The 14,188-nt window shown below is 47.6% G+C and overlaps 1 protein-coding gene across 20 annotated transcripts in view; it reads left to right on the top strand.

The window, feature by feature from the left end:
- The first annotated feature begins 72 nt into the window (after positions 1-72).
- Positions 73-14,188, top strand: part of PRRC2B (proline rich coiled-coil 2B) — an 87,726-nt gene continuing 73,610 nt past the window's right edge. For 9 of the 20 annotated variants that reach the window (XM_082468078.1, XM_082468084.1, XM_082468083.1 and 6 more), the window contains exon 1: positions 74-244. The gene's annotated coding sequence lies outside the window, so the exon portion shown is untranslated. Of the gene's footprint in view, positions 245-14,188 lie in introns of all 20 variants that reach the window. The other 11 variants (XM_082468074.1, XM_082468070.1, XM_082468069.1 and 8 more) reach the window with 3 other exon arrangements.

The following is a 14,188-nucleotide window of genomic DNA, read 5'->3' as shown; positions in this document are numbered from 1 at the left end:
GGAGGCGGGAGGACGCGGGGGCGGTGGCAGGCGGGGGGCGGGGAGCCGAGCGCGAGAGGGAGGCGAGCGGCTAGACATAGGCTCCGAGGCTCCAGCGAGCGAGCGACGAGCGAGCCCGGGAGGGAGGGAGCGAGCTAGCAGCCGCGCCGCCGCCTCGCAATCCGCCGCCATCCCGCCGCCTCCGCGCCCGACCGCAGCCCGACCGCCATCGCCCGGCCCAGTCGCGCCCGCGGAATCAGACCAGGTGGGCCTGGGGCGCGGGGCGGCGCGGGGCCGGGGCGGCGGCGGCAGCGGCGGCGGCGGGCGCGGCGCTAAGATGGAGGCGGCGCGGCCCGGCTGGCTTTGTCTCGGCGGCGGCTGACTGACAGCGGCGCCCGGGCCCGGCCGACCTTTGTCCGCGAGCGCCGGGCTCGGCCCGCCCCGCGCCGCCGCCGTTGGCCCGCGGGGTCGGGCCGGGGGCCGCCGGGGGGCGGCGGGCGGCCAGCTCGCCATTGTTGTGGCGGCGCCGCGCGGCTTGGGCTCGGCTGACTGCGGGGTCGGGCCGCTCCCCACGCCGGGCCCACAGCCCCTGTCGCCCCCGCACCCCGGGGCCGGGCCTGGGCGCAGCGCGGCTGGGGGCCTCCGGGGGAGGGGCCGTCGGGGCGGACGGGTCCCCGGAGCCCCCGGAGTCGCCTTTCCGCCCCACATTCCGGCGGCCGCGAGCGCCTCGGCGGTCGGGGGCGTCGGGGCTGGTTTTCTGCCGCCCGGCCCCATCTTGCTTCCTAGCGAGAGCGGCTCCGGGGTGCAGAGCCTGGGTCGCGGCGACCCTCGGGGCCGGCGGTCGGGGGTGGAGTCGCCTAGCTTTTTCGGGTTCCGCCGGGTGTCCCCGAAGTTGATGGTCAGGGGTTGCCGGCCTGTGTGCCAGGGACAGGGGGTTAACAGCCGCCCAGACGGCCGCGGTTTGAGTGCGGGAAGAAGAGGATTATTTTCAAAACACTTAATGCTCTGTTGCTGAAAATGTTTAATAATAAACAGGATGTCGCTGCTCAGGGCCTGCCAGATGGGTTGTTTTTCCTCCTTTTTCTTTCTCCACCTCCCCCCCCCCCCCCCCCCCGCCTCCTAAGTAAAACCTAGCACTGTTGAAATCGCGGGCCTCTGAAGAGTGGATTTGCCTACATAAAATTAGAAGGCGTTTTTTTCCTTTTCTTTTCTCCCTCTTTCTAAATATCGTGGGAGGTCCGAGCCCACCTTAGGCAAGCCGAGGAGGTGTTTTTCAGGGGAATGGTTCGCTTGAAGGAAGTGGGAGAAGGGGGGCTGGGGGAGGCTCTCCGGAGTGTGTCATTTGCTAAATGGCTGCCCGGGAGAAACCTTTAGAAGGCTTTGGTTTACAGGATTGTTAAATTGCCCCTGAGATTTTTTTTTTTTTCTTTAAGGTTTGGTATGCATTTTAAGTGCTTTGTATATTCTAATCTAGTTTGGTTTTTGTAATCGTCCGTTTGAAGTCTTAGCTTGCTTTCTCCGAATACAATTGCAGCCATCTAGCCCTGTGTGCGCAGTGCTGTGGTGGAAGGTGGGACTGGGGAGGCCCAGGCTTTGGGGTGCAAATCCTGCTTCTGTCGGAGAACTCTGGAATTCTCGGAGCCTTCATTGGCATACGTGGGGACATTGCATCCTCCCCCTGAAGATGGTGAAGGACCTAGGAGATGGCCTGCCACACAGTTGGTGCTTAATAGTTGCTTCTCCTATGGCTGTTCGTATGCCTGCCATCAAGTCCTAGGGTGGAAGTTAGCCACTTGTGGTGCCACCCGTTGTGCTGAGCCGTCAGGTGGATGCCACAGGTGCTGGGCTAAGGCATGGCCAGGGGAAGACTTCAGGGCACAAAACATCACCGGGTTCTTGCTTATTCCGTGCTAGGGCTCTGTGGGGAGACGAGGATGGGAAAGAGCAGCATTTGGAACCCTCAAGGACTACATAGACCTGGGCTGTGTGGTGGTAGGTCTCTGTCCTTGGATCCGAGGTGCCTGCCTCTTCTGAGGCTGTTCCTGCAGCTCGGGTTAAGGCACAGCAGAACAGTACAAGATACTAGATGCCAAGGACAACAAGCAGAGGCCCAGGGAGTCCTGCTTCTTGAGGATAACTGTTTTCCTTTGGGAATGGCAGATAATCATTTGCTTGTTTGGGCAAGTGTGTCTCTTGGAGCCTGGATTCTGGTCTTCACTGGGTTACCGTACGCAGGTTTCAGCCTCAGCTCCTGCATCTGTAAAATGGGAATAATTATGTCTTGCCTTGGGTATCTGTTGGGTCCCTTGGGAGCCTCACATACTATTTGCAGCAAAGCACTTCCGTCCACGGGAGGATGATGAAAATGTATGTTTTCGGTTACCTAGTTTTCTGGTTTGTTTCTCCTAGTTCCTGATCTTTTTCTCCTGTTACCTTGGTTGGTGGAACCACCCCAAATTCTATCCGCAGCTAATGTTTTGATTTTGCCTGGAAGCACCAGAATGGCCTAGAAGAGCTAGGCTACTCAGCCAAATCTGGGGTGTGTGCTGTTTATGGGAGACCGTAGGAAGGACTGAGGCTAATACTCGGGAGACTGACCCCAGTCTTGGTCACGGGTGAGGGCTGAGACCCAGGTTACCTCTGGGCCAAACCTGTAGCTTGTTTGTAAAGGGCCTTGGAGACAACTCTGCTTGGACATACGGTGGTTGTGCAGTTTAGTGGGAAGTTTGTTTTGGTTCATTTTGGCATTCCCACAGACATGTTGGTTGTGTTGTGTTTTGTTTTTTTTTTTGTTACACCTCCTTGGAACCTCCTCCTGGCTGTGTGACTGAGACATTTTAGCGGGTCAAGTCCTCCTTTTCCTGCTTCCTGCCTCTTGGCCCATCCTTTCTATTTGATTTCAGCCTGGCTCTGCACTGTTGGTTAGCTGGTTGGTTAGGGGAGGTGATGAATTAGCTCCTCTCCCACAAGCCTTTTTGATTACCTGTGAATTTCAGTTACCACTGGCTCCCTAATGCTGCTTGCATGGTGGAAGGGCCTGTCGTGCCCTACAGCATTCTGGGTCCTCTCCGGGCCCCTTCAAGCGCAAACGGGTAAAAGGAGAGCCTGGGGAAGGAAGAGCCGGAAAACCTTGGGAGAGAGGAATTTCAGGAATGGCAAGTCAGAACCAGTTCCTGCACCGTGTAGTTGCCTGGAGCCGGGCGAGGGATGTTTGTTATGCCTTTTGGTTGGTCCATTCCCCCCACCCCCTTTTAAATTTCAGTTCTTTTTTTCCTGAAGGATTATTTTATCGTGCTTTCAAGATTTTTTTTTTTTTTTTGCCTTGCACAAAGTACTGACTCATGTTGCTAATGGCTGTATGCTGGTTGTATATCTCATTATTCTGCCGGTTTAGGATTGTTCATTTCTATGTTTGTTTCTGTTTCAAACCAGAACAGGCCAGTTGGGCCAGTACACATATTCCTAAATTTGATAATGAGGCTTCTCTACTTTCAAATGTGCGTATCTTGTTACGGGTGGGCAGGTGTTAAATAGGGCCCATCTACACTAGATTTTAAAGCGATGCGTTTCCCTCTGAAGAATAAAATTTCCAGCAGAGATCTGTCGGGGTTTGTGTCCTGAAATCTTATATTTTAGTCAGGGCAAACTAGACTATCTTCTTTTCCAATCATAACTTGATTTCTTTCTGAAGATCCTTTTCTGGGGCTTGTACAGACTTGGGAACCTTGGGTCTGTCATTTGAACAAATAAGGCGTAATCTGAAAAATATATGTATGTATAACTGAGTCATTTTCTTGTACACCTAAAACTAACACAATACTGTAAAGCAACTATACTTCAATTAAAAAAATAGATAAACAGCGAAGATTTACTGTATATCACAGGGAGCTACATTCAATATCTTGTAATAATGTATAATGGAAAATAATGTGAAAAAGAAAAATATATATAAGTAGATTACTTTGCTGTACCCCTTAAACTAACACATACTTTAAACCAACTATATTTCAATTAAAAAAAGAAAAGAAAGAAAGGCGTGGCCTGTGGTGCTGGAGATGAGAGCGAGGTGAGAGATGGTGAGCCTTCCGGTGAAATAAAATTGTTTATGACAAGCTTTTGGGTGTACAAAGTACCATTTGGACCGGCCTCCTCCCCTGGGAGCGCGGAAGACCTGGGCTGTGCTGTCGGTGATATCACCGAGTCTCTGTGGGTGGCACGTCGGAGTCTGCTCTGGGAGGGAGGCGTGCCCTCGTGACTTGAGCCAAAAGTCTTGGTCGAGTTTGTTCTTAACTGTACTTGTTGATTTTTTTTTTTTTTTTTTCCCCCCCCGTGTGGCCTGAGCTGAGGGCTGGGTTGCTCTGTAAGGTGCCAGCAGCGTGGTTGGCTTGTAAAGCTTGTGCATGCAGCAGGACGTGTCTGTGGGCAAAGTGCAGTCTAAAGTTGCTGTCCTGGTCCTTCACATTGTTTTTCGGATGACTTCTTTCCGCTCTCACCTCTACAGCTGGTTTTGTAGCTCTGCTCTGTATCCTTTCTTCCTCCTTTCAAGAAAACTACCAGCCTTTTCCTCCTTGGGGTGGTGCAGAAGCAGTATGTATTGCTTTTAGAAGTCACTGCCGAATATCGGCCAGGCATGGTGCGAGGCCCTTTAAGTGCGTTTTTCCCCATTCATAAAAGGAACATGTTCACTGAAAAAAATTTGCAAAATACTGAAAAGTATAAAGACAAAAATAAAAACAAAAATCACCTGTAACCTCACCATCCAGAGATACCTACATTAAGACTGGTTTATTTCTTTCCTTTGATTTTATGTTTTTTTTTCAATATTAGAAAAACATACTATATACACTATTCACGGATCATAGTTCTTCCTCTTAACGTTATAGTATGTTTCTCTAAGTTACTGAAAATGTGAGTTTTTAATAATTGCGTAATTGCTATTATATGGAGATGCCATGATCTGCTTACTCCTCTGTTATTAGACATTGAGGTGGTTGTTACCCATTTTTTGTTATTATAAACGTAACTTTAGGGAGCATCCTTGCGTGTAAACCTTGGGTTCACATTGCTGATTATTTCCCGCAAGTGGAATTTCCCGGTCGGGGGGTGTGCAGGCTCCTGCTTTGGCTCTCTCTGGAGCAGCACCAGTTTCCTCCTTGGTCACTCCATCTTCAGCCTTGGGCACAAGGCAGCCTCCTTCGTGGACCACTGAGTTCTGGGTGTCTCAGTCCTGGCAAAGCCTTTTGATGGGTGGGGCTTGGGGTCTTACTCCATTTCCTGGTATGAGTCTGGACAAGTGTCTTGACTTAAATGTTTATTGTTCTGGGGACGCAGATGTGGATGCCCCACTTGTGTTCCTCAGGAGCTGATGGTCCAGTGGGGGGAGGCAAGCACCTGCTTACAGAGGCCTTCGGGAGCTCCTCAACCCAACTCCATCATCACCCGCCTGTTGCATCATCTTTCCTAGCCCTGTTGCTTTTCTTTTTTTTTCTTTTTAAAAATATTTATTTATTTATTTGGCTGCGCTGGGTCTTAGTTGCCGCGTGTAGGATCTTTAGTTGCGGCATGCGAACTCTTACTTGCGGCGTGTGGAATCTAGTTCCCTGACCAGGGATCGAACCTGGGCCCCCAGTATTGGGAGCGTGGAGTCTTAACCACTGGACCACCAGGGAAGTCCCCCCTCTTGCTTTTCTTTACAACTCTTTCCACAACTTTACAGTTTTTTTAAACAATTATTTTATTGTGGTAAAATACACATAACATAAAATTTATCATTTTAACCATTTTTAAGTGTACAGTCCAGTGGCATTAAGTACATTCACAGTGTTGTGCAACCACTGTCCCTCTCCAGAACTTTATCATCTCAGTAAATTGAAACCCTGCACCTATTAAACGCCCCCCCCCGCCCCCATTCCCCTTGCCCTCGGCCCTGGCAGGTGTCATTTCACTTCCTGTCCCTAGGAGTTCGATTAGTCTGGGTCCCTCAGATAAGTGGAATTATCCAGTCTCTGTCCTTTGGTGAATGGCTTCTTTTACCTAGCATAATTTTTCAAGTTCATCTATCTGTTGTTGTGGCATGTGTCTGGATTCCATTCCTTTTTAAGGCTGAATAATATTTTGTTACACACACACACTCCACATTTTGTTTATCCATTCATCTATCGATGGGCGACAACTTGGAAATAGATTTTTTTTTTTAATTTATTGAATTGTCCCTCTGCCCCGGTGGAGTGAATGAGTGTCACATGAAGCAGATTCTTTCGCTTCCGTTTCTCCCTGTGCTCTGCATCTCACACAGAGGGCACTCCATCAGCACGTGTAGGATGAGCGATGGGGCTACTTAAGGGGGCCTGGTGGGAGCCCACCGAGAAGTCGAGCCCAGCTCAGCCTGGGTTCCAGTGGTCAGGGAAGGCCTTCTGGAGAACGTAGCAGACTTGAAGCAAGCACCTCTCGCAAATAGTAAGCGAGCCCTGGAGTATTAAAAATGCGTTTCCAAGTTGAAATCAGAAATGCACGGGCCACAGAAGAAAGCTGGTGGGCCAGCTTGCTTTCCAGAGCCCCAGGCCCTTTGACTGTGGGCGTGGTGGGAGTGCTCTGGTGGGGCGGGGGCCGGGGCCACCCAGGAGGCAGGTAGGACTTCACCTCCAGGCATTGAGTTGATTCTCCCAGCCTGCTTTGAGCTCATCTCCGTGTGAAATGGGGGGTGAATCTCACTGCAGGACCAACTGGAAAAAGGAGGTCATCTCCTGCGCTCTTTCCATGGTTCCTTTGTGTCTTTAGAGCTTTTTTCGGCAGGTGTTGTTTACATCCAGTTCAGAGCTTAGAGAACTGCTCTGTTCCAGGCCGTGCAGAACATGCAGGCCAGTCTGGGAGGGCCGACCTGTCAATGGGACTGAATGGACTGAGTGTTCAGAAATAGTCGGGGAGAGTGGAACGTTGCCCTGAAGCATAAAGTGGAATTCTTTCTGATACAAAATTAATTACAAAAGTATACTTACTGGAAAATAAAAAGAAAAGAAAAAGCAAGGGTACATAGAAAAATGAAAGCTCTTCCTTCTGTCTTCCCAGGCGGTAGCCACTATTTACGCTTTGGTGTGTTTATCCTTCACGTGACTGTGGCCCTTTGTAGGCAGGTTTTTTAAAGAGCAAAAGTGGGATCATACTAGTCTTTCTTCATTTTTAAACTTGTCATGAGCATTTTTCCATACTAACATAGACAGATCTATCATACTGTTAATGTTTTAAAAATAATACTTAGGAGGTTTTTTAAAAATATGCAAGTGTATGGAAGAGGAAAACAAAAATAGTTCTTAATCCCTTGGCCCAGATATTCCCAGTTGACTTTTTTTAAAAAGTAGTTAGAAAAATTCAATCTGTATTGAAAAGCGTAAGGGTTCCTCTCCAATCTCTCTGAAAGGAAACCATTATTTGAAGTTTTTTGTGATTCCTAATAGAAAAAAAAATTATTCACATTATCCATCCATATATATGTATATTCTTCTTAAAGCAGGTTGCCCTTTTCACTTAATGTCTTGGTGTGCTCCTCGAGGGCCTTTATAGATGGATTACATCACATATTTTAGCAACTGCGGAGAATAGTCTGTGGATATACTTGATTTATCCCGTTTCCTATTGGTGGACAGTTGGGCTGTTTCTAATTTTGGGGTATTACACAATTTTGGTAAAATTCAGTCAGTTTCTCTTCAAAAACATGTAATTTGTATATAATAGCATGTGAGAGCGTGTTCCCGTAGTGTGGACTCTTCCTGTTGAATAGCATTTTGGTAAGAATTCTGTTAAACTCCTTTTCAAAAAACTTTGTGCCAGTTTATATACAATAGTATATGAGAGCGGGTGTTTCTGAACTGTGGGCTTTCCTAAATGAACAGCTTTTTGGGGTCATTTTGGGCATGCACATTTCCCAAATTAGAAGCAGTGACTGTTTCAGGCTTCCTGTAGTCGGTGTAGGATCTCAGGCTGTGATGGGTGTGGACACGTGTATCAGAAGTGGCGTTTGCTGTGGACTCCCAGTGCGGAAGTGGCCCTGGGCATCTCGTTAGGTAAGGCCAGTGGGGGAACCGGCGGGGGGTTGTGGGGAGGGGCACAGGTAGCCAGATCTTAGTTTGATTTTCCTTATCAACTAAAATGATGGTACTTGGCACCAGAGAGCCTGGCAGAGAGAATTCAGAGACCTCCTCCGTTTGGAGTTCTCACATAGCCCTTCTGGAGATTTCTGAGGCTGGCATTACAGCCCTTGGTGGTCTTGTTGTTGTTAATGCATCTTACTGTGGAATTTATCTGGAGGCCTGTGCCCTGTTGTGTTCAGTTCTCAACTCAACCACTTGGCCTCCGGCCCCGGCCCCGACTTTCCCGGCCTGGTTATTCTAGGAAATCACACCTAGTGGACGAAGTGACTGCGGAAGTGAAGCCCCTGGAAACGCCTGGGTGGTATTTCATCAGGCTGGGGGCTCTGGTGAGGTGAGTGCCCCGGGGAGGTGCCGATTGGCAGCGCTGGCCCTTGCGGGCTGAAATCGCGGGGAGAGGTGGGGATGCCTCGCCCCCCTCCTCTGCTCCTTTCCTGAGGGAGAGTAGCCCTTGCCTTTGAGGGTCAGCTGCCTTCAGATCCAGGTTCTTCCACTTGCAAGCTGGGTGATTAAGATTATTTAATCTTTTGGAGTCTCTGTTCTCTTTCTCTGCAAAATATCGTAGTAACACCTGCCTCCTAGAGTTGGGGGAGGATTCAGTGGGTCCTACGCTGAAGTGTCTCTAAGGTGCCTGGCACAAGGCGAGCAGGCTCTCAGTAAACAGTAGCTATTAATGGTTCCTGGATTCAGCACTAGCTGAGGGCCTGGGGGGTTGGAGTAGGCAGGCTTATACACTTGGGGCTCTTTTGTTTACTAGACGCCGGCATTTCTAATTGTGTGCTAAGCCCTGTGCTACATGCTGAAGATTTAGACCCAAGTCAAACAGCCCCTGCCCTCACCTCCAGGAGCTCAGACACCTTACCAAGGGCCTCCCCTTGGGGCGGGGGCATCGGGGCTCTTTCTGCCGTCCACCTCTCTCTAAGGTAAATACCCCCAGCAGGAGCATTTGATCACTGGCTGCTGCCCTTCCCTGAGTTGGTTCTGTTCTTGGAGAGTTTTAGGTAAATGTCTTGAGAGGAATGAAGATAAGGTTTGTTACAGTTCATGGCATCAGGCAGACAGGAGTGTTCATTTCTGCTGTTTACACCTTCCTGGACCTTGAACAGGCCTCCTTTATCCCTTTGAGCCTCTGTTTCTGTATCTGCCGGGTGGGGCTGGAGCCTGCCTCTCAGTGTTGCTGTGATGATGGCAGGTCGTCAGCTCGGAAACACGATAATGTTGCTACTATGTTGCTCAGTTTACCTAGATCTTAAAACAGTGTAACAGTAACAGTACAGGCTTGTTACAAAAAACCCAAACACGCCAGAAGTACACAAAGTAGAAAGTAAGAGTCATTCCTTCTTGCCGCTATCCTTCAGATGGAGAGATGATGAGTGCTGTCTTGAAAACAGTTTCGTTTTCCAGTGACTGGAATGTTTTGACTGAACGTGTGAGTTTCATCCCTGAAGTGACCACCGGAAAACAGGAGATATGAATGTTTATAGGTGTACTTAAGACATTTCATTTGTGGTTCCCCAGCATTGTCACTTCAGTCCTTTCCTGTCTTCTTAAGGAAAAAAGAAAGGGCCATGGTAATTCTTTGTCCACCTGGGTGAATCCTAACGCTGTGTTGGTCATACTAGCGGCGGCAGAGAGTAGCTTTAACCTAGTGCTGCCCTCCAGGGATCTTAAGGCAATGTGATGAGGTTTTGATGTGGGAGTTTGGGGTACGGGGGCAGGCTGGGCCGTGTGCTCTGTGATGTGGACTTGTTAGGGGAAGGGGCAGCAGAGTCTGTGATAGATCAGGGACTGGGGAGAGATGATGGAGTGGGGCGGGACTGGGGGCTGTGGGAACAGAGTTCTATCAGGATGGGGAAGGTCTTGTAATGCCGTTTATCGTAAATAACCAATGAGTAAAGTTGGTGTACTTAGGTGGAGGCACATGTTCCTATGAGTAAAGTTGGTGTACTTAGGTGGAGGCACATGTTCCTATGAGTAAAGTTGGTGTACTTAGGTGGAGGCACATGTTCCTACGAGTAAAGTTGGGGTATTTAGGTGGAGGCACTTGTTCCTCTTTTCTTTTGCTGAAGTGACGGGTTGGCATCCCTCTGAAAGCCCCTGGGCAACACTTGGCCCTTATTTTTGGGTTCTTCTTTTTCATAACTTCAGACCTGCTCTTGCCTGATTGGTGGCCCAGGGACTATCACCATCCTGGGTTTCCTCTAGAGTCTGAGGCTTGGAGAATAAATAGCATATGGGTTCCGGGGCTGTAGTCCTTTGGGCTTGTTGGAGATCATTTAAACCAACCCAGCCCTTTTAGCCCCCTTGCCTTCAGTATATTTTCTGAAGAAAATAAATATTTGGTTTTATTTTCTTCAAAGAGAAGGTGGCTTGGGGGGGGCGGTGGTTAGTTGTTGAAGAACCATCTCTGTGTCAGCAGACAACCTCCTGCACGTGGCTCAGCTCTGAGATGGCGTGATAAGAGTGGAAAGGGCGCAGGGCGACACCTCGGCCTGGTACTTCACCTCTCAGCCTCCGTCTCCCCATCTAAGTGGGGCCGACAGTGAGGACAGCCACCCCGGCGGTTGTTGGCAGGATGCTCTGCACAGCTGTAATCGCTATTCCCCCAGCCTGATGGAGTACTTCCTCACTCGGATTAGCGGGAGGCATTACCATCTAGGCGGAATGGTTTGTTGATAAGAAGTCTCCTTTGGGGCACCTCTTCTGCCTCGTGCAGGCTGAAGGTGGGAGGCCGCAGGTGGAGGAGGGCTCCTGGAAGGCGCCAGGGTCCTGTTGTTTGAGTGAACTGGGTCCTGCTCCCCTGTGGGCTTTCGCTCCTGGAGGGCATCTGCCTCCTGTGGTGGGTGCCTGGTTAGAGGTCGGGGTCTGAGCACTGCTGGTTTCTCAGGGCAGGCTCGCAGTTCTCATCTCTTCCTTACCTTTCTGCCTGCCCTTCGGTTCTCTGGGCACAAACTAAAAATATGCTTCGTAGAAATGTCAGGTGGTACACGAGTATTGGCCCAAGCGTAAAGTTACACGTACCGGGACTTGGGTTGCAGCATTGTCTGTCACAGTACACGGTTGGAGATGATTTACACGTCTGTCTGTAGAACATGGGTAAATAAAATGTGGTACAACTATGCAGTGAAATACTAGGAAGGCATTAAAGAGTCTCAGATTGGTATGTGTTTTCTTGAAAAGATGACCACAGTGTATTAATAAAAGAAAGCAAGTTGCAGCATAATGTAGCAACAACCCACATTTGTAGAATAAAAATTGAAGACCACAAATTGCTGACAGTTTTATGTGGGCTGAGAAAAAAGGCGTGGAGGCTATCCACCAAGTTAACATTGGTTACCTTTTGAGTTGGATTGACTATTTTTGCATATTTTAATATCATTTGAATTTGTTACAGTGAATGTGTATTAGAAACACTTATTACTTACAGAGATAACTAATTACAGAGGTAACTCATAAATTTAAAGAAAGAGACATGCCTGTGGGCCAGGCCCAGGGGCTGGTGCATTATTGGCTTTTTCCTGGCAAGAGCTTCCTCCCGGCTCCTTGTTTTACTCAGACCCACCCCGAGTGCCTTGGCTTCTGGTGCTGGGACCCTGATGGTTCACAGGAATCCAACCAATTCAGTCCTGTCTGTTTATGTGTCAGTGGTCCTCGGAAACTGCTTTGTTGATCTGGTTAGAAGGAATAATCCAATACAAATCCTGTCTCCAATTTCTGTTCTCTCCTAAATCAGATTTTACAATATAGAGCATAGATTTTGATGGCATTTGCAGAGTGCTTCTCACTTGCTAATTCACCATTATTTGGAGGTGGAAAAGGAGGGAAAAACGGAAGTAGAGCTGTGTGTCATGTGTTTCTTTGATTTGCCACGTCCTTGGTAAAGTTTGACCCTGGGCAGGGAGGCCTGTGTGTGGCACGTCTGTCCAGCTGTCCATCCCTGGCTGTATGCTGAAATTGCCTTTTTGAGTTTTTTAGTTAAAATTTTTTTCTACTTGCGAAGTTAACTGCATATTCAAAAGGTGAGATAGTCCAGTAGCTCTTTGCAGACTGCAAATAGATTTCTAGCGGGAGTCCTCTCAGGCTTCAGCTCAAGCCTGTGTGCCTGTGAGCTAGGTGGGTAGGGACTGACCCCACTGCTCATGAAGGAAGGCGCCGTAGCAGTTTAAGTTGGTCACTAGTGATGACGTTGGTCACTGGAACCATCGGGCAAGTGCTGTGCTTGGGGAGACTCAAGACAGACCCGTGTGGGTGAGGAGCCCGGAGCCTGCGTACACCCTGGGCCCACCGGACCCTGTGTTGAGAGTAGAGTTCCTACCTGATGCGGTGCACCCTGGGCTAGACTTGCCCTGCACATTCACCACAGCCCAAGGGTACACCCAGAGCCTGGGCGTACTGTGGATATTTTATTCTGGGCCTCAGGGCCCCTTGGTGGCTATCATGGACCTCATAATCGCGGTAGCAGGTGTTTCTCTAGTGCCCACTGAGTGCCAACACTTCTGGAGCAGTGCCTGGATGTCAGACTGACCTGGGTTCAAGTTCAGGCTTTGCTATGCCCTAACTTGAAGATAGTGACCTTGGGCCAGTCATTTAACCTCACTGAGCCTTGGTGTCTTGTCTGTAAATTGAGGGTACAAATACCTGTCTCATTGTGGTTTATCTATTTTTTTCTTGTTTCAGAGAACTGCTGTTTTAAAATTCAGCTTTATTCAGATGTATTCATTAAATTACTTTTGGCTTTTTTCTTTGTGAATTGTTTCTGCTTTCCTTCGTGTTCAGTTGTGTCCTTTTTTCTGACTCCTCATATCAGATGCTTAATTTCATTCTTTTCTGTTAGGAATTTTAAGTTTTTAGATGATTAAATTTCCTCTGAGAACAAATTTGTCTCTGTTTCAAAAGTTCGGTGTGTAGTGTTCTTTTCTCCATCTGTGTTATTTTCTAGGTATTCTGCAGCTATGGTTTTGAATTCCCCTTTGAGTCAAAAGTTTTTTAAGACAGAGGTTTAAGTTTTCCAACTGATAGGGTTATTTTTTCTTCTGCTTTCATTATATCTTATTCTGTTGCACTGTGGTCAGAGATTTTTGCTTTTCAGAATTTGGGGTTTTCCTTAAAGTCTCATTTGTAGTCACTTTTTGAACATGTTTGCTGATCTACCTTGATCAGATCATCTATTACTGTCTCTGTTACTGTTTTGAGTGGGCTTTGATCTATCAATGTGTAGCGATTGCTGTGTTTTCCACTTAAAATGTTTTTTTTTTTTCATTTTAAAATTGCTCTGCAAATACAGGTTCATGCTAGTTATATTTTCATTATGGATTGTCTCCCGACCCATGTCTTTGTTCTGCTTCTTACTTCTTTTGTGTCTGGCTTCTTTCGTTCAGTGTTATATACTTGTGAGTTTCACCCATGTAGTTGTGTGGCGTTTATTTCTTCTCATTTATTTTTTTTTTCCAGTTTTATTGAGATGCAGTTGACAAGCTGTACAGGATAATGATTTGACTTACATACATTATGAAATAATTACCACAGTAAGTTTAGTGAATATCATTTTTTTTTTTTTTAGTGAATATCATTTTATTGACTATATGGATACAAAATTAAAGGAATAGAAAAAAAATTTTTTCCTAGTGATGAGAACTCTTCAGATTTCCTCTCTAACAGCTTTCATATATAACATACAGTGTGTTAATTATATTTCCATGTTGCACGTCACATCTCTGGTACTTATTTATCTTATAACTGGAAGTTTGTACCTTTTGACCACCTTCATCCAATTCCCCTTCCCCTTCCCTCCACCTCTGGTAACCACACATCTGATCTCTTTTTCTATGAGTTAGTTAGTTACTTAGTTACATAATTACTTTGTTTTTGGAGTATAATTGACCTACAACTCTGTATTAGTTCTTGGTACACAGTACAGTGATTCAGTATTTCTGTGCATTTCGAAATGATCACCACGATAAGCCTAGTTACCATCTGTCTGTTCCTTCTCATTGTTAAGTAGTATTCTGTTATGTGAATATAATATTTATTCATTCTAGCCATGATAGACTTTTAGCTTGTTACCATTT

Source organism: Balaenoptera physalus (genome assembly GCF_965194825.1).
Source record: "Balaenoptera physalus genome assembly, chromosome: 7".
Classification (NCBI taxonomy): Eukaryota; Metazoa; Chordata; class Mammalia; order Artiodactyla; family Balaenopteridae; genus Balaenoptera; species Balaenoptera physalus.
The sequence above is the reverse complement of the archived record's forward strand: the minus strand, read 5'-3'. Positions and strand labels throughout refer to the sequence as shown.